This window comes from Scyliorhinus canicula, chromosome 8 (genome assembly GCF_902713615.1).
Source record: "Scyliorhinus canicula chromosome 8, sScyCan1.1, whole genome shotgun sequence".
Classification (NCBI taxonomy): domain Eukaryota; kingdom Metazoa; phylum Chordata; class Chondrichthyes; order Carcharhiniformes; family Scyliorhinidae; genus Scyliorhinus; species Scyliorhinus canicula.
The window spans coordinates 173759488-173783186 of NC_052153.1; the positions used below are offsets into that span (position 1 = coordinate 173759488).

The following is a 23699-nucleotide window of genomic DNA, read 5'->3' on the forward strand; positions in this document are numbered from 1 at the left end:
CTTCTCCAGGGTCAAGGAGCAACCTGACTTTGCAGTTATGCACGAGATAAACTAAGCACATGGCGGGAGTTCGTGCGAGAAGTTTGCCCAACGATTATGGATGGAAAATAATGCGGCCTGTGAACTGGAAAAATTGTCCCTCAGGCCTGGATTTCTCATGTACATGCTCTTTTCAAAAACGTGTACACAACTACCTTTAAACTGTGAAGTAATGCCCCTTCTGTTGTGAAGTGTAAAAAAGTACCCTCAACTTTCTCCCTGTGATCTACTCTAACATATCCTTAGTAAAAGATATTGAACCATGTTAAAATATTAATAATGCAGAATATGAATATATAACTTACCACTCTTCATTTTTCAGACTTCTGCCAGCGTTCACCTGCAAATACACAGTAAGGCAAGCTTTAGGTGGAAAATTCTCCACAAAGTAAAATCAAGATGTGTAATGAGCACATCAAACATGTGCAGCTTTTTTTGAGAAGTTAACTAAAGTTTACTTCATTTCAACACAAGAACCAGTTCATAGCCAAGCCTGTCTGTTTCTGACAATGTCATATTTTGCCACAATAATCGAAGAACTGATTTGACAATTTAGTTCAGTGTCTATAATATGAAACCAATGACATTTTGATGGCGATTATTTCTATTAAAAAAATTAAAAGTGTGAAACACTTTTTGTGCAGGTTGGGGACAGCAGTATTGCAAAGATGTCTGAAGACTGACGATCACCTTCAGATACCTGTATTCTGACCCCAGGCATATCAATTAACAATGCCAGCAAAGAAGCCCATGGGGGCAACAATGGGATCACCAATTATCCAGAGTATTGCAATGGGAACATTTATCAGCTTTAAACCTGGGGAGTTACTTGCAGGATCAGCTCTTAAATTCCACCATGATCAATCCACCGAAACAAGAGGACAAACTATATATTTATGTCGGGGAATGCAAAGGTCCACTTGGAACAATGATTCACACCCGTATCGGACAGCAATTATGGAAGACTTATTCCAGCTGAGAAAGCAGTAGAACAATGATCCAGTCATTGTATCTACTTTTACACAAGACATCGCAAGTAATACCTCTTAAGCTGTGTTCTTATTGATATGTTATTAAACAAACTACGCAAAGTTCTGCAAGTTGTGGAGACTGAATTTTAAACATTGATTTCCTTCCTTTCTGTGCAATTGATGGAATTCTGCTTCTCTTGATATCAATTAAAACAAACAATGTTGTGAATGGTGGTGGATAATTAAGCAACAAAGAGGAGGTACCATCTGCATCCCCATCCTCAACAATGACAAAAAGTCTGTTGTTTTGTTAAATGGCCAAATTGTCAAATCAGAATGTTTGGAGAGGCACCAGAAGAGAGGAAGTGAATCAAAAACGCTCAGCTGGTTGAGAAGAGGGCACAGAGAATACAGAAACTAATGAACCCTGCAACCTTTCAGCCCACTGCCTTCATCTACAGCAAATACAGCAGAGATGATCAAGCAAAGTGGGCTCCTGAGTCAAACCAGGCAATATTCAACAAAGAGTTGATCACTAAGACTGCCCTGCTGTCTTCAAAAATGTGCATACTCACGTTCCTCGATCGTTCTGTTCCAGAATCTCCGTTAAAATTGTACAGTTGAGTTCACAATGTAGGGCGACAAAAAGGGTGACAGGGTGGTACAGTAGCTAGCACTGCTGCCTCACAGCAATAGGAACCCGGGTTTGATTGCGACCTTAGGTGACTGTGTGGAAGTCTGCACTTTTCCCCCGTAACTGCGTGGGTTTCCTCCGGGTGCTCCGGTTTCATACCACAGCTCAAAGGCATGCAGGTCAGGTGAATTACCCTAAATTGCCCCTTAGTATCCAAAAGGTTAGGTGGGGTTACTGGGTGTAGAAGTTAGGATGGGGCCTGACCCTGAGTAGGGTGCTTTGTCTCAGGGTCGGTGCAGACATGATGGGCTGAATGGCTTCCTCTGCGCTGAAGGGATTCTATTTATCCTCTAATTCTTCCCTTCCCTGCATTAAATTTCACCCGTCTTCCTTGTGTGCCGAGTCTGTCTACGTCCTCCTCAGGTCTGTTACTGTTTACTATATTTTTGTATCTTGGGGCAAACACCTTTCAAATTATGCTGTGTAAACCCAAGATCGGGTCATTAATATGCATCAAAACGTCCCAGCATGGACAACTTGGGAAGGACGGAGGGTGTAGTATGGCGGGGTGGTGGGTCCTCCACCATACACTTCCTCCATTCTGAAAAAAGCTATTCACCATCACTCTCTGCCAGTCTCTATCCATACAGCTATTGTCCCTTTAATCCTATGAGCCACAATTTCGCAAGCAAGTATTTTATTACATGTAAGAACATGGGGTATCCTGTTTATGCACAGCAATATAGTAATTTATTATTAGGTGCTGGTTGAGAGGAAACTTTGAGCAGGACCCCAGGGGAAGCTTCACAATCTTTGAAATAGGCAATGGGATATTTTTCATCCACCTGAGGGGGCAGTCAGGGCCTCATTTAAACATCTCATCCAAATTATGAACCTCTGACTATGCAGAATTCCATTAGCATTGTACTGGATTATACTGTAGGCCTGAGGTTTGGATTTAGAAACAAGGAGTGTGATTCAGTCACCATGGGGATAAAGCTGGGTATGTGTGTGGGGTGGGGGGGGGGGGGGGGGGGGGGGGACAGAAAAGGACTGACTTGATTGCTCCACTGAGAACCATCATCATCTCAATGGGGCACATTGTTATTTCTTTACAATTAGACTTTGAACAGAAATGTTTTTGCTTCCAAATACATCAGCCATACTTATGCTTCTGATCAATGCATAATGCCCAGTAGTATGGCATTACTCATCAATTTGGATCAATGGACTGAATCTTCCAAGAAGCAACAATCATTGCAGATTGCTCCTTTGCTTGAACCGTTCCATGTCTAGATCCTTTTACGCATTTCTTGCTGGGTCTTTGGAGTCTGAACTCTTCAGAAATGCAGAGCACAGCATCCTCCGGGAAATGCTGAAGCATCGGTGTAGCATCCTGGGGGGAAGGCAGGATACGCCCCTTTTACTACACTAGCTTTTGTGTGGTAAGTTGAAATGTGCAGTATGAAAGTTAATGAGTGGATGAATGTTAGTGAACGGGGAAATGCACAAATGAGTGAATGGGTAGGGTGTTGTATTCCTGGCCCGAAGATTTCTGGGAAATATGGCCCAATTATAAGAGATAATGCAGCCTGATGAGAAATTTTGCCAAGTAACAAGATACTAAAGAAATCACAGAGGTCTGGAGAATTTTGGAAATGCAGCTTCTTCAAGCTGGATACCTCTAGCCTCAAAAGGAGACAATTGGTTGCTACGTGATGAGGCAAAAGATAGCAGCTATGTGACAAAGAAAGCTGGAGGGTGATTAAAACCAGGCGAATGGCGACAATGAAGCTGTTTTATGGCATAATGGAAAAAATGGATCCTGTTCAATGGATCTGTGAAACACACCATTAGCAGCAAGAGGGTAATAAAACTGACATCATCGAACCTTTGAGAAACTGGAAGAAATCATATAAAAAAAGCAGGATTCAAAGCTTAGAACCCAGGGTATACGCAACACAGAAGCATACTCCGAGTAAAGGGCTGGGTGTCAGTAAAGCATCGTTCCAGAAAGCCCAGCCAGTTGTGATTGGGACGAAGTTTGAGCTCAATTCATGAGTTGAGTAACAGTTATGACTTATTGAATTAAAGTCTGTGTGACGATTTTATTAAGGGTTAAGTATTAATTGTGTGATAATAATTAACTACGTGAGAGCCTGTGTGACACATTTAATCAGAATAAAGTAAACTTAATGCAAAAATACTTGTGTAAGTAGTTTGTGTGACCATTTGGCCCATCGAGTCTGCACCGACCCTCCATAACTCCAAAACTCCACCGAACAAAGAAACCTTTGGACTCTTAAGGGGCAATTCAGCATGACAAATCCACTTAACTTGCATAGCTTTGGACTGTGGGAGGAAACTGGAGAACCCTGAGGAAAACCCACTCAGACATGGGGAGAAAGAGCAAACTCCACACAGCAGTCACCCAAGGTCGAAATTGAACCCAGGCTCCTGGTGATAATCACTGTGTCTCCATGCTGCCACTGTGCCACCAGATTGGTATTTGGGCTGGGTAGCATTGGCAAAGTGGTTGGTGGATCAGGTGGCAGGTGAGAGAAGTAGTAAGTGGGTAGGGCAGTCGGTGAATAGGGTGGCAGGTGGGTCGGAAGGCAAGTGATGGAGGAGGTGTGTGGATTGGAGAGTAGAAGGGTTGGGTTGGGGGGGGGGGGGAGGTGCACAGTCAGGTTAGCGGCTAGGGTTATTCGTCAGTGGGTGGTTGGGTGGTGGGGATAGTCTGGTCTGGTCGGGGGAGTAGTCAGGTCGGGCCTGAGGCATTGTTGGGGTGTCATGGTGGTAGTCGAGGGGTCCTATAGGGGGCTAGTCTGGTGGTCAAGGATGGAGTTGGGGTGGCGGTGCCAGTGTGAGTGATTGGAGGGGTGGGGGTTCAATTCTTCAGTTATCCAAGAGTTGGACTAAGATTGTTTTGTCCATTATTTCCTGACTAACTAACCAGGTAAGCCCTAGTTTAGAGTCAGAGATTTTCGCCGAGAGTCCTGGGGAGCAGAGGAGTTTTTCATTAAAACTTCCCTGGCAATTTCTGCAGAGATCAGCCTGTCGGGACTTTCACGGACTTATTTAATAAAAGGGGCAGTGGTAATGTGGCGACAAAATTGTCTGAATAGTGGAAGTAAAGAGGAATGGCCAATGGATATTTTTCAGGCTGGAGGAAGGCTGGCAGTTCCCCAAGGGTTGGCATTGGGACCCTTGCTATTTCTGATGCCTATTAATGATATAGATCTTGGTGTGGAGGAAACAATTTCAAAGTTTGCGGATGACACAAAACTTGGGAGTATTGTAAGCTGTGAAGAGGATGGCGTAGAAATTCAAAAGGACATAGACAAGTTGGTGAAGTGGGCAGATAGGTGGCAGATGAAGTTCAATGTGGAGAAGTGTGGGGCAGTGAATTTTGGTCAGATGAACATGGAGAAGGAATATAAAAAAGGGGTAAAATTATTAAAAGGGTGCAGGAGCAGAGGGATCTGAGTGCATATGCGCATAGATCATTGAAGGTGGCAGGAAAGGTGGAGAGAGCAGTTAATAGTCCAAAGATGTGCAGGTTAGGTGGACTGGCCATGCTAAATTGCCCTTGTTGTACAAAAAGGTTGGGTGGAGTTACTTGGTTACGGGGATAGGGTGGAAGTCTGGGCTTGGGTAGGGTGCTCTTTCCAAGTGCTGGTGCAGACTCAATGGGCAGAATGGCCTCCTTCTGCACCGTAAATTCTATGATTCCAATAAAGCGCATAGTATTCTGGGCCTCATTAATAGGGACATAGAGTACAGGAGCAAGGAAGTTATGCGGAACTTTTAGAAGACACTAGTTAGACCTCAGATGGAATATTGGTTACAGTTCTTGGCACCACACTATAAGAACGATTGGGTGCCGGTTTAGCTCAGTTGGCTGGGCAGCTGGTTTGTAAGTCAGAGCGAGGCCAACAGCGCAGGTTCAATTCACGTGCCGGCTGAGGTTATTCGTAAAGGCCCTGCCTTCTCAACCTTGCCCCTCGCTTGGGGTGTGGTGATCCTCAGGTTAAATCACCACCACTCAGCTCTCCTCCTCAAAGGGGAAAGCAGCCTCTGGTCAACTGGGACTATGGCGACTTTTACTTTATAGGAACAATGTGAACGCATTGGAGAGATGCAGAAGAGGTTACAAGAATGGTTCCAGGGATGAGAGTCTTTAGTTATGAGGTTCAATTGGAGAGATTGGCATTGTTCTCCTTGGCGAGAACAAGGCTAAGAGGACATTTAATAGGAGATGTTCAGAATCATGAGGGGGCTGAACAGAGTGGATAGGGAGAAACTGTCTACACTCGTAAAAGGATTAAAAATAAGAGAGCATAATGATAAAGTCACTTTTAGAAATTAATTCATGTGATGTGGGTGTCGCTGGCTGACCAGCAGTTATTGCCCATCCCTAGTTACCCTTGAACGGACTGGCCTGTTACGCCATTCCACAGGGCATTTTAAGCATCAACCATGTCGTTGTGATCTAGAGACACATGTAGGCCAGACCAGGTAAGGACGGCAGATTTCCTTCCCTAAAGGACATTTGCGAATCAGATGGGTTTCTACAACAATCGACAACAATCGACATTAAACTTTTAATTCTAGACTTTTATCGAGTTCAAATGTCATCATCTTCCATGGTGGAATTCGAACCTGGGTCCCCAGAGCAATTCCCTGGGTCTCTGGATTATGATAATAATAGTAATCTTTATTAGAGTCACAAATAGGCTTATATTAACATTGCAATGAAGTTACTGTGAAAACCACTAGTCGCCACACTCTGACACCTGTCCGGGTACACTGAGGGAGAATTCCGAATGCCCATTTCACCTAACAAGCACATCTTTCGGGACATGTGGGAGGAAGCTGGAGCGCCCGGAGGAAACCACGCAGACACTGGGAGAATGTGCAGAATCTGCACAGATAATGAAGCAACAGTGCTAACCACTGTGTCACTGTGCCGCCCGATGCATTACTAGGCCAGTGACAATACCACTATGCCACTGCCTCCCTCAAAAGAAGAAAATGCAATGTGAGAAAAAAAACTTTTTCATGCGAGTGGTATGGGTCTGGAATGTATTGTGTGGTGGAGGCGAGTTCAAACAAGTCTTTCAAGAGGGTGTCAGATTGTTACTTGATTGGAAACAATATGTAGGGGAATGGCACTGACTCATAACGTTAATTCAGAGTTGGTGCAGACACGATGGGTCAAATGGCCTCCTTCCGCACCATAGCAATTCTGGGACTGAGTCCCAATGTGCATCTTGGTTCATACGTCTAGTATCCAACAATCCGTAGATTGGAAGATCTGGACCAATGTCGTCTTACAATCAGAAATTACTTTTGCAAAAGGAATACGTATTCCAATTACTTTCCAATTATATAAATATTGACTGCCATTTCCTCACAATTGACCGATGATTGCCACTGAATAAATCTGAAATAGTCGCACCAGAGCTGTTAAGATAGCTCCATACTGACAGGAAAACTATTTTGATGAGCATTGCTGCACAAAAATGAAAATGCAGATATCTTGGAACAACTTCAAACTTGCAATCACTTCCAGGTACTCATTACTCTTTACATAATTACCCAAACATAATTTAGAACAATTTGCTCATTCGCTATTTTTACGCTCTTCTAGACACCATCTGTCCCACATGGCTGGCTTTTAGTTTGATCCTAAAATTAGTCTCGCAGACACAAGGAATAAATCAAATGACAATGAAAGACGGAACAGGTATGATTTAGCGAATTACCTGAAATTAGATAGAAAAGTACGTCAATTATGCAGTCGTGATTAAGGTGTGGGAGAAGCCTCTGAACTGCCAGTCACCTCTACGCATTTAAGCACTTGCTTACATAATTGATGGAAAGCATTGCCACCTATTCCACAGCCAATAGTAATTAGCAACTACTGTGGGAATATGTAACCACCAGGACTGATCGATGTGCGCACCAGGCCATTCATTCTTATTGCACGCCCTGGTAATTATATTTATAGAAATATAATACTTGGAGGCCGAAGTAAATGCATTAAGGAAAAGGTTGAATTGCTGCAAATCCACTTGAAGAAGAAAAGTAAAAAGTTCAATGGGTTTCCAGAGAGCCCTGCAGTTTTCACAGAGATTGTTGGTTTTATGATGGTAGTCTGAAAGAAAAGGTCATTTCATTACAACATCATAAAAGAATATTAAGGGAAATCAAATGAGGTTCCTTAGGTGGCAGTGCAGGAAACTGAATTGATCATCCGCAGAAGTGTGGCCTTAGCGGGTAATATTTCTGATTTATGACTTACATTGCAGCCGTGGCTAAAGGCAATAGAGCAAAATAATATTGTATTCTAATTATTTGTACTGGCAAGATCAGTGGAAACTTCTGGATAAAACTTTGCTGCCACTACCTTTATTGTGCTCGGATTTTCCTATGTATCAAGTATCTGGGCATTTACTCTGGGGAATGCTCACATTCAAGTTGTTCAGTACTGTGAGTACAAATATTTATCCCACAACAAATATCACTGAAGCAGATCACATTACTGATAGCAGCAGCTTGCTGTGGGCAAATTGGCTGTTATGTTTCCGACATTACAACAGTGACTTGACTTTAAAAATACTTCACTGGCTGGAAAACACTTTTGGGAATCCTGAGGCTTTGAAAGGCCCTATTTAAATTCACGCTCTTTCTTTCTTTTTTTTAACTCCAAATATGCCATTACAGGTGGAGAATTAAAGGTTTTTGCCTCTGTGTGCCACATTCATCAGAGGCTAAGCCCTGAGTTATGGGAAGGTGGAGGAAACTGACCTTTCAACCAGAGCCCAAAAATGGGTGTGGAGTCAGTGGTGGAGACAATGCTGAGCAGCGGGTGTAAAACATGCACATTTCTGCTGCTCCTCATTTGTTTTAATTTGTTCATGGGATGCGGGCGTCGCTGGCTGAGCCAGCATTTATTGGCCATCACTAAGGATATTTAAGAGTCAACCATGTTACTGTGGCTCGAGAGTCACATATGAGCCAGATCAGGTAAGGACGGCAGATTTCTTTCCCTAAAGGACATTGGTGAACCAGATGGGTTTTTATGACAATCATTTCATGGTCACCAATAGACTTTTAATTCCAGATTTTTACTCAATTCAAATTTCACAATCTGCCGTGGTGGGATTCTGACCAGGGTCTCCAGAGCAATGGCTGGAGGAATAGCGGTTCATCCGCGAGGCTGAGAGGTTCATGCATAGCACGTTTTTAGGCATGGTCAGCCCACAGATTTAAGAAGGGCAGTCAGAAAGGGAATGGGTGACTACCAGTCAGAAGAAGTGGGGACAGGCAGAGAGCCAGGAAAACCCCAGGGCACATCTCACTCAAAAAGTTATTTTCAGTGTTGGAAAAGAGTGAGAATGACGGTCGCTCTGGGGAGTGCAGCCAGAGCCAAGTTCACATCATTGAGGGTGGCTCAGCTCAGCTGCACAAGAGTGGGGGGGGGGGGGGGGGGGGAGGAGTAAGACTGGAAGAGCAATAATGACAGCAGACTCAATAGTGATGGGTGCAGACAGGCACTTCTGCAGCCACAAACGTGACTCCAGGATGGTGTGTTGCCTCCTAGAAATCCTACAGCTGACAGAGAGAGAGATAGAGGGCTGGATTCTCCAGTCGGCAGCGCCAGTGAACGGCCGGAGAATCCAAGTTTACGACAGAATTGGGTGCGGCGCGGATTTTGCGATGCTCCGGCCCCTCCAAAGTGGCGTACTTGCAGAGTACACCGCGCCACATGTCAACGGCCTCAGGACTTTGCCTGAGGCCTGCCCCCAGATTCGCTGCCCCGACCGGCCGAGTTCCCGACGGCATGAGTCTAATCTGGGGCTGGTTTAGCACAGTGGGCTAAATAGCTTGCTTGCAATGCAGAACCACGCCAGCAGCACGGGATCAATTCCCGTACCGGCCTCCCCAAACAGGTGCCGGAATGTGGCGACTAGGGGCTTTTCTCAGTAACTTCATTGAAGCCTACTTATGACAATCAGCGATTATTATTATTATTAAATTATTATTATTGTCCGTCGGGAATTGAGCGTGGTGGTTGCGGACTCAGTCCACACTGCCAGAGACGGGGGAGGGCCGATCTGCGGGCAGGGGGAACATTATTCGGGGCTGGGGGCACTGTGGGGGTGGGGGGGGGGGGGGGGGGAGGGGGGGGGTGGTCCGTGGCACGCAATACGGCCAAAGGAGGGGCACTATTTTGAGGGCCGGGTCCGCGAGCTGCCTCCGCCATGTAGGTCGGCGCAGCTGCAGCAGGCTGCCACCATGTGATGCGCGGCCCTGGCCCCGGCAATCCTCCAGGGCATATCGGCAGCCAGAGCCGGATGTTCCAGGCTACCGTCCTGCAAGCCCCCAGCAAAACGGGGAATCGGTGGCCGTTTTGCATCAGTTTTTCTGGCGTAAAACGCCACCGTTCCCACTCCGGCGTGGGGACATCGCCCTAGAATCGGAGAATCCAGCCCAGAGTCTCCTATCCAGTCAGTCCTAGCTGGATTCAAGGACAAATGACTAAACTATTCAGCCTTCTTCAGTCCATTTACCTGGCTGTGCTTTCCTTTCTACATTCTTTGCATTACCATTTGGTGACATGGAACAATGACTTCCAGATTCAGATTATTGGCAGCTCGCAAGAAGATTGTGGTTTTATGCATGTACAGCTCAATATTTCATTCTCTGCCTGGATCCATTGAGGGCTACAGAGCTACATCATAAAACTTCAAAGGTAATTTAGTGAAGATGGGAGGCTCTGGTGCTTGCTTTGCAATGAAGAAATGCAATTTATTGAACCGCTCAGCACGTAAATCTATTTGCTTTAGTTATGTTTTCAGAGATATTCATCAGAGCGCCTTTGAATAATAGTCTTATGATAGATGGAAGAAAATAATGCTTAACTTTTTATTTCTTCCTCTGTCTGTTCATTGTCCAGTCAACTCAAGAACGTTCGCGGAAAAAGCAGTATTATGGATAATTCCACTACTCGACTGAAAAAGGGCAGATGTGCGCAGGGAAATGATCAGCATTGTTAAAACACAAGGGAAGAATGTCAAATAGCTCAAGAAAAATAATACAATATTTAAAGAGCTGTCCTACAAAAAGGAGAAGCATTTCATTTCCAACAAATAAAAATTCAATCAGATTTCGAACTTGAAAAAGATTTTCCTTTCCCGGATCAAACACTGCGAAGACTTGTGAAGAAAAACAGCAGACAAACAGCAGAAAACAGCAGACAAGAAGTAATTCGCCAGTGTCATTTTGAACTCACAAAGCATTACATTGAAGTACTGTCAACTCAGATAAAGTGTGGTAAAGGATTTGCTTCTGAATCAACTGCTGAAATCTTGTCTGAACAAACATTCAGCCCCTCGAGCCTGATCCTTCATTGAATAAGGCAGTGGCTGGCCTGATAATAACCTCAAATCTGCGTCCTGCCCACCCTGATAACCTGTCATCCACTGGCTCACCAAGAATCTGTCCAACTCTCCCTTAAAAATATTCAAAGACTCTGCTTCCGTTGGCAGCGTGTTGGCGTAGTGGGATATTCCTGCTGCCTCATGGCGCCGAGGTCCCTGGTTTGATCCCGGCTCTGGGTCGCTGTCCGTGTGGAGTTTGCACATTCTCCCCGTGTTTGTGTGGGTTTCGCCCCCACAACCCAAAAGATGGGCAGGCTAGGTGGATTGGCCACGTTAAATTTCCCTTTAATTGGAAAAATGAATTGGGTACTCTAAATTTATTATTTTAAAAACTCTGCTTCGATTTATAGGGCAGCAGGGTAGCATGGTGGTTAGCATAAATGCTTCACAGCTCCAGGGTCCCAGGTTCAATTCCCGGCTGGGTCACTGTCTGTGTGGAGTCTGCACGTCCTCCCCCTGTGTGCGTGGGTTTCCTCCGGGTGCTCCGGTTTCCTCCCACAGTCCAAACATGTGCGGGTTAGGTGGATTGGCTATGCTAAATTGCCCGTAGTGTCCTAATAAGGGTATGGTTAAGGGGGGTGGGGGGTTGTTGGGTTGCGGGTATAGGGTGCATACGTGGGTTTGAGTAGGGTGATCATGGCTCGGCGCAACATTGAGGGCCGAAGGGCCTGTTCTGTGCTGTACTGTTCTATGATTGCTGCCTTTTCAGGAAGAGATTTGCAAAGACGCACGATATTCTGAGAGAAAAATATTCGCCTCCTCTCCATTTGAAAAGTGCGATACTTTATTTTTAATAAGTGAAGATGATGATCGCACAGTTCGGTGTTCAAAATAAAAAAAATGGTGGCAAGAACTTTCCGTCTGCTTGCGGGTTTCACTAGTCCTGCCGGCTTCGCACCCCTGCCGAAGGGTTCCTAGCTGGGAAGCTGGAGAATCCCACCTGGTATCATTCCAGTGCAAGGTTCTAAGTACTGGATTTAGTGTTAAGAAACAAACAGCCCATCGTCGTCATATAGTCAATGAAAACTCCGAGACAAGCTGTTCCAGTAGAGCTGCAACACTGACGTCTACCCAACAATGTGGAAAATTTACCAGGCTGGTCCTGTACACAAGAAACAGGACAAATCCAACCCAGCCAAGTACCACCCCATCTGTCTACTCTCGATCATCAGCAAAGTGATGGGGGGAGCCATCAACAATGCTATCAAGATGCACTCACTCAGCAATAACCTGCTCACTGATAATAAGTTTCAGTTCCAAAAGGGTTACCCAGATCCTGATCTCATTACAACCTCGGTACAAACATGGACAAAATAACTTAATGCCAGGGATGAGGTGAGAGTGACTGCCCTTGACATCAAGGCAGCATTTGACCGAGTATGGTATCAAGGAATCTTAGCAAAACTGGAGTCAATGAGAGTCAGGGGGAAAACTCTCCGCTGGCAGGAGTCATACCTGGCACAAAGGAAGGTGGTTGTGGTAGTTGGAAGTCCATCATCTCAGTTCCAGGACATCACTGCAGGAGTTTCTCAAGGTATTGTACCAGGCCCAACCATCTTCAGCTACTTCATCACTGAGCTCCCTTCCATCATAAGGTCAGAAGTGGGAATTTTTTCAGATGACTGCACAATTTCAGTACCATTCACAGTTCCTTACATATTGAAGTAGTTCATGTCCAAATACTGGGCAATATCCAGGCTTGAGCTGAGAAGTGACAAGAAGTGCAAGGCGTTGACCATCTCCAACAAGAGAGGATCTAACCATCGCCCCCTTGACATTCAATTGCAACATCATTATTGAATTCTCCCATAATCAATATCCTGGGGGTTATGAATAACCAGAACTGAACTGGACTAGCCATATAAGACAGATAGATAGGTTCTTGATTAATAAGGGGATTAGGGGTTATGGGGAGAAGGCAGGAAAATGAGGATGAGAAAAATATCAGATATGATTGAATGGTGGAGCAGACTCAATGGGCTGAGTGGCCTAATCCTGCTGCTATGTCTTATAGTCCTATAAATACTGTAGTAAACAAAGCAAGTCAAAGGCTAGGATTCCTGCAGAGAGTAACTCACCTCCTGACTCTCCAAAGCCTATCTCTCATTTACAAGACACAAGTCGGGAGTGTAATGGAATACTCTTCACTTGCCTGGATGAGTGCAGCTCCAACAATACTCAAGATACTCGACACCATCCAGGACAAAGCAGCCCATTTTAGTGCTATACCTTTCATGAACGTTCATTCCCTCCATCACCAATGAACAGTGGCAGCCGTGTGTACCATCTATAAAATGCACTGCAGGAATTCACCAAGATTTCTTCGACAGTACCTTCCAAACTCCCAGCCACAACCATCTCGATGGACAAGAGCAGCAGATACCGAGGAACACCACCTCCAAACCACTCACCATCCTGACTTGGAAAGGTATTGTTGTTTCTTCACTGTCGCTGGGTCAAAATCCTGGAATTCTTTCCCTAACACCACTGTGGGTGTACCTACACCTCGTGGACTGCAATGGTTCAAAAAGGCGCCTTCTGAATGGCGGCTAGGGATGAAGAATAAATGTTGGCATTGTCAACGATGTCTACATCCTGTAAATGAATTTAAGAAAGGAGAAAAACCATCGGAGTCCACCTATGCATAGCTAAACATAGATGCTGCACCCCACATCCCACCCTGGATTGAAGGTCTGCCCCTCTCCATTACAGTTGTGGAATTGCCCTAGCTTATCCTGCAGCTTATCCTGAGTCATCCCCATCTGAATGGAAGCCAGATTTGACAATCAGGCTAACTTCCAGGAGGAATCCTGTCAAGGATAAAACAAGCACTTGGTGCAGTTGAAACCCCACAGCATCTGGGAAAACTCAAACTTTCGGCTTTCCCACCGCAAACTCCACTCCCCCACACCCCTCCAGCTACTTAACCCATCCTGTTAATATTCAGGCCCATAAACACTGGTTCATTGCAAATCTCAATATTGTTAGAGATTAAGATGGTGAGGTTATGACAGCATGTACCGCCTTAAAGGGTGAGGAAGCAGATTCAATCAAGGGGTTCAAAAGGGAAGTCGATAAGCAACCAGAGGAAAATAATTGCAGAACTAAATTTCTCTTGTGCACAACTGGCATCAGTTCAATGAATGAAATGAAAATCACTTATTGTCACGAGTAGACTTCAATGAAGTTACTGTGAAAAGCCCCTAGTCGCCACATTCCGGCGCCTGTTCGGGGAGGCTGTTACGGGAATCGAACCATGCTGCTGGCCTGCTTGGTCTGCTTTAAAAGCCAGCGATTTAGCCCAGTGTGCTGAACAGCCCCAATGGGCCAAATGGCCTCCTTCTGAGCTGTAACCATTCTGTGATTACATGGTTAGAAAAACTTATTATTTTTAAATTACTTATGTCGTATCCTGAATCCTGTTTTCTTCAGGTTATTCCTCTGTTAAAAACCATAAAATTGCGAGACTGTTTTATGGGCTGAATGTAACAGAGTTGCCCCCCCTCCCCTCCCCGTTCCCCAACCTGCTAGCCCCCACCCCCCCAACAAAGAACAGTACAGCACAGGAACAGGCCCTTCGGCCCTCCAATTCTGCGCCGACTATGATATCTGCCTAAACGAAAACCGTCTGCACTTACAGAGTCCGTATCCATCCATTCCCACCCTCTTCACGTATTTGTCCAGATGTCCCTTAAATGCCGCTATCATACCTGCTCCCACCACCTCCCCAAGCAGTGCATTCCATATATTTACCACCCTCTGTGTACAAAATATGCCTAGCACATCTGTTGTAAACTTTTCCCAACCATTTTAAACCTATGTACCCTAATACTTGACTCTCCAATCCTAGGAAAGAGAATCTGGCTGGGTTGCCCCACCCCCCAACATGCCACAATCCCCCAGAAACAAAGGACGGGATTCCCGCAGCAGAGTGTCCATTTCTTCATAAGTGCAGTTGCATTTTATGGGCCGCCGCCAGGACTAATTTTGGGCTCACAGGGGGCCAGCATGGCGCTGGAGCGGTTCACGCCACTCCAGCTGCCGATCTCGGCATGAGCCGTGCGCCGCGGGATCCGCGCATGCGCAGTGGCGCCGGCAGCAATGCGCACATGCGCCATGGAGCCAGCACCAACGCTCGTATGCGCAGTGGCCTAGTTCAATGCGTCGGACCTGACACAACATGGCGCAGGACTACAGGGGCCGGCACGTAGGAAAGGATGCCCCCAAGCTATAGAGGCCGGTCCGTCGATCAGTGGGCCTCGATTGTGGGTCAGGCCACATCGGTGGCCCCTCCCGGGGTCGGACGACCACCCCTCCCCCCCACCACAGGCCACCACCCAACCTCAGCGCTGAGGTCCCGCCAGCTCAGAGCAGGTTAGAACGGCGCCGGCGGGACTCGTTTTATTTTTAACAGCCGCCCGGCCCATCCTGGCCCGAGAATCGGTGGGCAGGCCGCCTAGAGCTGCTCACGACTGGCACTGTGCCAACCACATTGGCGCCAATGCCGCTGATTCTCCACTCTGCGGAGAATCACATGCTGGCGTCAGGGCAGTGTTACCCGGTTGTGGGGATTCTCCGGCCCGGCCCAGGGCTGGGAAAATCCCACCCAGTATCTGTGTGGAGTCCATGGCTCCCCAGAAACAGCTAAGCCCAGGCTCATGGTCAGGCAGGGTTTGGGCAAATATGGGAGTTGGAGCGTTTAGGATTGTTGGTGGGTTGGAAGATATTAATATAATAATCAAGAATGTCCAAATTATCGAACAGCACATCTTTCGGGACTTGTGGGAGGAAACCGGAGCACCCGGACGAAACCCACGCAGACACGGGGAGAACGTGCAGACTCCGCACAGACAATGTCCCAAGCCGGGATTCGAACCTGGGACCCTGGTGCTGTGAAACAACAGTGCTACCCACTGTGCTACCGTCCCACCCAGATGGGTTGCAAGAAAGAGCGGGGTTTCTATCTCAGGAGAATGTGCCCCCCCCTCCCTGTTGATCGGCAAAGGGCAGCGCCAGAAACCTTCCTTCCTGTCCTATGAAAAGATTATTTAAAAGATTTGGCTGCCCATTCCCGCCAAACTGCCCATGCCAAACATTCAATGGTGTGGGCAGCATATTATCAGGGTCAACTGGCTTGGTTACAAGCCTAATTGACCCTTGGTCATTTTACTTAAAAATGACAGATGGGTTGGCGACTGCAGCACCCACCTACTCATCTCCATTATGGAGATGGATGCGAAGGTGGTGGAGTGGGCACCTGCCCTCCTTTGCATGCCCTCCCTGCTGGAAAACACACCTGACAGGCCTGTAAAGTGCAGCCCTATGCACTATACAGGAGGTATTCTCAGATGGCCAACAGACATTGTTAGAGATTCACGTATCCGTCTAAACTAGAGATTCGCTATCATGGCTCGTTATCAAAAGTTAATTCTGAAACTGACTTTTTTTATCCAGCACAAGATTAGAAGGTGTGGAGTACAGATTGAGCATGGAAGAGGGGAGGGTTGAACTAATCTGGCTGCTGCAGATGCATCTTCTGTGGAAACGTTTCCTTTGCAATCTGAAATTTTATTTTCAGCATAGAACATAGAACATAGAACAGTAGAGCACAGAACAGGCCCTTCGGCCCTCGATGTTGTGCCGAGCAATGATCACCCTACTCAAACCCACGTATCCACCCTATACCCGTAACCCAACAACCCCCCCTTAACCTTACTTTTTAGGACACTACGGCAATTTAGCATGGCCAATCCACCTAACCCATGGTCATAGCATTTAAATGTTAACAAAACTTTAAGCATTGGACTGCATTTTTCAATTAATTCACATTCTTGACAACACCACCGGTATACTGTAAATTCAGAAACGTGGACATGGACATCTATGTCTAGCACAGGGCTAAATCGCTGGCTTTGAAAGCAGACCAAGGCAGGCCAGCAGCACGGTTCAATTCCCGTAACAGCCTCCCCGAACAGGCGCCGGAATGTGGCGACTAGGGGCTTTTCACAGTAACTTAATTTGAAGCCTACTTGTGACAATAAGCGATTTTCATTCATTCATTCATATTATTGGAGGTAAAATTTCAAATGCAGGGTAGTGGCGATGAAATAATCAAGCATGAAAAGAAATTTCTCTCACATATATCAAACTCCAACACTTCTAATGAATTAATCTGAAGCGTATTGGCTATTAATGTACAGGTTCGCAAAGCTGACCTTTTGAGACCCTGCAAATAGGAATATCCAGATGAATGCCCATTTCACCATTTTGTTTTTGATGTAAGCAGGTTGAGGAGGCCGCAGCATCGGGAGATCTTCCAGCTCCTCTTACTTCTACACTAGCCTAATTAAGTGACAAAACTGTCACATTTGCAGTGTGTTACACTTTGCTAAAGACTTTGATAATTACCCCAAGCCCACGAAGGACCATTGGCATCTCTCTCGATTAGAGAGAGAAAAAGATGATTTGTTACATAGCCCGAGGGGCAACACTCCATATTAGGCATGGGACAAGACAAGGAGGCAGGCCTCCATGAGCTACCACAGCCAGCACAGGAATCAAACCCACGCTGTTGGCATCATTCTGCACCACACTCTAGCCATCCAGCAAAGTAAGCTATCTGACACCTGACTTTCTTGGATTAAAAGAACTAATTAGTGGATTTTTTTCTTCATCTTTTAAGTAGCTCAGTCGTATTTTTGTGAGCTGTGTTCTTGTTAATGTTCATAGCATTGAGGGAGAATCTCATGTGCTATGGATAGTGAATTATAAACCATTTTATCAAGTGCAAGTTCTACAATTTTGGTACAGGTTGAACTCTGGCAGTCATATAACGTTGGTTTTACTGAATTCAGCAGCACTTACTAGATACTCACCATCACTGCGCTGATGGCTAATAACAGTGGGAATTTTTAGATGAGTGTATGATCTGGAAGAAACAATGACTAAGATTCAATCGTCTTGAGAGTCATTTTTCATGCATGAGAACTAAATAAATGAATGGTTAGCCACTATGCAATGTGTATTTTTAAAAGAGGATTAACCATTAACCAGGAAGACCAATTTGGAAAAATCCCCACTGAAATTGATGGGGGGCTCATTAAGCCAGCTTGTCTATCAAATAAGTCTTCCTTACTTAACATATCAGATAAGATGATTTTATTTATTCAAGGAATTTGGGCATTGCTGGCTGGACCAGAATTTATTGCCCATCCTTAAGTGTCCTTAAACTGGGTCGCTGGCCAGGCCATTTCATGAACAAAGAACAAAGAACAATACAGCACAGAGACAGGTCCTTCAGTCCTCCAAGCCTGTACGGGTCATGATAGCATCCTTGGCCAAGACCCCCAGCACATCCAAATGCCAAATCACTCTATACCCATCTGATCCATGTATTTGTCAAGGTGATTTGAATGCCGTTAATGTATCTGCTTTCACAACCTCCCCTGGCAGCGCATTCCAGGCACTCATCACCCTCTGTGTAAAATACCTGCCTCGCACATCTCCTCTAAACTTTGCCCCTTAGTGACTGACCCCTCACCCTGTGAAAGAGTGCCTGCCCATGCCTCTCATAATCTTGTAGACCTCTATCAGGTCACCCCTGAACCACCATCATTCCAATGAAAACAGTCCGAGTCTATTCAGCCTCTCCGCACAGCTAACACACTCCAGACTAGGCAACATCCTGGTAAACCTCCTGAATCCTCTCCAAAGCCTCCACATCCTTCTGATAGTGTGGCGACCAGAATTGTGTGCAATATTCCAAGTTTCAGAGGACAAGTAGGAGTCAATCATATTGCTCACATCGGAGTCACATGCAGGCCAGGTAAGGATGGGGACTTCCTTTCTGAAAGGACATCAGTGCATTTATGTATGGTCATCATTAGACTTTTAAATCCAGATTTTTTTTTCATTAAATTCAAAGTTCACCATCTGCCTTGGTGGGATTTGAACCTGGCTCCCCAGAGCATTACCCTGGGTCTATGGATTATTAGTCGCATGACACTACCACTATGCCACTGCCACTCTTAATGAATCCACAATCCAAACTTACCTGAATATCAGCAATATAATAATCCAACACAATGTTCATAATAATTGCTTAGGAAGGCAGAGTACTGGGCTAATGGTAAGATTCTTGGTCGTGTGGATGAGCAGAGAGATCTCGGTGTCCATGTACATAGATCCCTGAAAGTTGCCACCCAGGTTGAGAGGGTTGTTAAGAAGGCGTAGGGTGTGTTAGCTTTTATTGGTAGAGGAATTGCGTTTCGGAGCCATGAGGTCATGTTGCAGTTGTACAAAACTCTGGTGCGGCCGCATTTGGAGTATTGTGTGCAGTTCTGGTTGCCACATTATAGGAAGGATGTGGAAGCATTGGAAAGGGTACAGAGGAGATTTACAAGAATGTTTCCTGGTATGGAGGGAAGATCATATGAGGAAAGGCTGAAGGACTTGAGGCAGTTTTCGTTAGAGAGAAGAAGGTTAAGAGGGGACTTAATTGAGGCATACAAGATGATCAGAGGATTAGATAGGGTGGACAGTGAGAGCCTTTTTCCTCAGATGGTGATGTCCAGCATGAGGGGACATAGCTTTAAATTGAGGGGAGATAGATACAGGACAGATGTCAGAGGTAGGTTCTTCACTCAGAGAGTAGTAAGGGTGTGGAATGCCCTGCCTGCAACAGTAGGGGACTCGCCAACACTAAACGCATTCAAATGGTCATTGGATAGGCATATGGACGGTAAGGGAATAGTGTAGAGGGACTTTAGAAGGGTTTCACAGTACGGTGCAACATCGTGGGCCAAAGGGCCTGTACTGCCCTGTAATGTTCTATTTTCTATGTTCTATTGTCACAAGTAGGCTTCAATGAAGTTACTGTGAAAAGCCCCTAATTGCCACATTCCGGCGCCTGTTCGGGGAGGCTGGTACGGGAATTGAACCCGCAATGCTGACATTATTCTGCATTACAAGCCAGCTGTTTAGCCCACTGTGCTAAACCAGCCCCTTATAATTCATAATATAATCCAACAGTGCACTAGCAAACTCCACTGACCACAGGCAAAGTGCCAGTACTCTGGCACTTGACACAACTATGAGTTATTGGTGGTAGTAGAAGACACCTCAATATTGAAGGAGGTTGGAGGACACAAACTGAGACCCAATTGTCAAAGGAAGTATCCAGCACTGGAGAAGACATGAATATCTACATTTCTTTGGTCTTCTTTCAATCTGAGGCTGGAAATCTGAAACAAGAAACAGAAAATGCTAAGAAACATCCCGCAGGTCGGACAGCATCCGTAGAGAGAGAAAGAGTGTTAACAGTTCAGGCCAATTAAATTTTATCAGTCCGGTCATCGGCAGAAAGGTCATCAAACTGAAATGTTTTTTTTTAATTTAGAGTACCCAATTCATTTTTTCCAATTAAGGGGCAATTTAGCGTGGCCAATCCACCTATCCTGCACATCTTTGGGTTGTGGGGGCGAAACCCACACAAACACGGGGAGAATGTGCAAACTCCACACGGACAGTGACCCAGAGCCGGGATCGAACCTGGGACCTCGGCGCCGTGAGGCAACAGGGATAACCCACTGTGCCACCGTGCTGCCCATCAAACTGAAATGTTGACACTGTTTCACGTCACACAGATATTGTCTGACCCGATGCACATTTTCCAGCATTTATTTTGACACAAATATAAATTGTCATTCTGTAACCACTGTTGGCGATGTTCCTAATTTTACCATGAATGTGCTACGTGTCAAGAATAGAGTAAAGAAATGGAAACAATGGGCAAAGCATCATTTTCTGTATGCTAATTGACAAAAGGCGCATCTCAATTATGCATCTCAGAAATGGTTACCATTTCTTCACAGGCAGCTTTAGAATTTGATATTTTGTTAAATTAATCAGCTGTTCTCATTCATCTTTTCCATTTACTTTGTTCGGCTTATGTGTAGTTAAAAAAAAAAAATTGCCTCTGAGGATTGCTGTAATCGAGAAGAAAAAAAACTATTTGTAGCATTGCCAGGTTGTCCAAGCTGTGCATAAGATGGTTAAGTAGATTTCTGCTAATCAGACACGTTTAAATTTACTTATGTAATCAATGAGAGGTATCAACAAGAGGTTACATTCTAGTGACATATATTTCAAGGTGATATTCATCACTGTAATTGAAGCAGACAGCCAAGCTTTGTGGGTTAAAATGTGAACAAATTTAGCTCCTTTATGTCCTTGTCCTTCATAGTCTTTCAGTCGTTAGTGCTGACTTCATTCTTCCCTCAACTGGGAAATAAATCCAAGCAACCAGCGTAAGTGGAGGTTATTCTTAATGACATCGGGTTTAAGGCGTGCAGAAATCGAGACGAGAGACTTCACAAGCGCCATTTCCCCATGAATAATTCTTGAATCAGGCTAATTTCTGCATTGCAGGCGCCTAAAGCTATTGAACATGTTCCCAGCTGCTAGTCTGTCAAACTGTGAATGTGACAGCATGATGGCAGCTCAGAGCTGCCAACAAGTGACAGCCATATCACATCAGTGTCCAAGCGATGATGAGGAAAGGAAAAGTGAGAGTGGGCCTCCAGTGGCTTCTTCAGAGACAACTTGCAACGAAGCAGCCTCCGCTTTTGGAGCATTTGATCGCATATCAATCTATCACAAGGTATCTGTGCCATAGACAAATGCTGAAACTCCGTAAGATCCTGTACTTATTCCTCAGCTGCATGAGCACTATGACTTAACAATGAAAGGCACGGGTTTAACTCTGGAAATGAAAGAGCTTCTGAAAGGATTAGTGGGATATGTCTGTTCTATTGCATTTAAGGGAGAATACTTTTACCGTGAACTTCCTCACATTTGCAATATATGACTGAAAGGGCTTGACTGCACATGTACTCTCTGTGGGCCATTCAGTGAGTTAAAATTTAGATCATATTATGTGTTTATGCAAGTTTAAAGGGAATCTGTGGAAATAACATTGAAAGGCAGTAACTCCCTGTACTACATTCTAATTTATCCAATAACTCTGAAACATTAGGACTGCTTCCTAATGAAAGCCATTACCAGTATTGCAAGCTGGACATTGTGACATAAAATGGCACAATTTTCCTTATGGTCCTTTTTCACTCCAAATGAATTGTTCAATTGGCCCGGAGATAATTGGAATCTTTCATGAGTCACAGAGATGAAGCAACTCTTCACAACTTCAATGTTCATTCCACATTCAACTGAAGCCATGCTGATGGATATAAAATAGTCATGTTTGTCCAATAATCTCCTTTAAGGAATATCAGCAATCAATACTGAATTGAATTCAATGTAAGCCAAGAAGTTTGTGAAACGATAACTTATAAATTAGCTCTGAATTAAGAACATTCCATCGCACTTGCCTCGTCTGCACTGATGCTCTGCTTTAAGATGATGCATTTGATATTGGATTGAGGAAATGGTGACCTGGGGCTGGATTCTTTGACCCCCCCCCCCCCCCCCCCCCCCCCCCGCCGTGTAGGAGAATTGCCGGGGGGGGGGGGGGGCATAAATCCCACCCCCGGCGTCTCCCGAAGTCTCCGGCACCAGAGATTCGGTGTGGGCGGGAATCGCGCCGCACCTGTTGGCAGGCCCTCCCCCGGTGATTCTCCAGCCCGCGATGGGCCGAAGTCCCGCTGCTGTAATGCCGGTCCCGCCGGCGTGAATCAAAACACCTCCCTTACCGGCGGGACTGGTGGCGCGGGTGGGCTCCGGGATCCTGGGGGGAGGGGGAGCGGGGCTATGTGGCCTCGGGGGGCCCACCGATCGGCGGGCGGGCCTGTGCCGTGGGGGCACTCTTTTCCTTCCGCGTTGGCCATAGCCTTCACGATGGCCGACGCGGAAGTGACCCCTCCCCTGCGCATGCCCGGGGACGACGTCAGCAGCCGTTGATGCTCCGGCGCATGCGCGGACTTTCGCCGGCCTGCCAAGTCCCTTTGGCCCCGGCTGGCGTGTCACAAAGGCCTTTCCCGCCGGCCAGCGGGGCGCCAACCATTCCGGCGCGGGCCGAGCTCCTCAATGTTAGGGCTTGGCCCCTAAAGGCGTGGAGAAATCCGCACCTTTGGGGTGGCCCGACGCCGGAGTGGTTCACGCCACTCCATCCCGCCGGGACCCCCCGCCCCACCGGGTAGGGGAGAATACAGCCCCTGATCTAGTTAGCTTATGACATGCGAATATTAGAGGAAATGATTTGAGTCACAGAGAAAATGTTTGTGCAAGCTAATTACTACTTCAGAGTGTTGGAGGCAAATGTCCTTAATGTGCAACTCCAGGCAGGACTTTGGAATATTCAAATCTAATTGTGTTAATGGGTGGAATATAATGTCCTCTCCCCAAGGCCAATTGAGATGTGAGGAGGGGCATTTAATTTGGTGGGAAGGTGCCAGTCGAGAACCCCGCAGCCTTGCTGGCTGTATCTCAATTTAGGTGCAAGAGGGAAGGCTCGTACACTGCTGACCAGCCCCGCCATCAATCGAACAGCCGTGCTGCTCCCGAAAAGCAGAACACCGTGGCGCTACATGGCAAATAGAAGCCGGGAGAGTCAGCTCCCAGGATTTAACCAGCTCACAATGCTTTGCA

General features: G+C 46.0%; 1 protein-coding gene across 16 annotated transcripts in view; it reads right to left on the minus strand.

Annotated features, from left to right (window-relative positions):
- The window catches only part of tenm3 (teneurin transmembrane protein 3), a 4148867-nt gene that overhangs the window by 3507581 nt on the left and 617587 nt on the right, over positions 1–23699 (minus strand). For all 16 annotated transcript variants that reach the window (XM_038805737.1, XM_038805738.1, XM_038805732.1 and 13 more), the window contains exon 2: positions 345–379. The gene's annotated coding sequence lies outside the window, so the exon portion shown is untranslated. The remainder of the gene's footprint in view (positions 1–344; positions 380–23699) is intronic.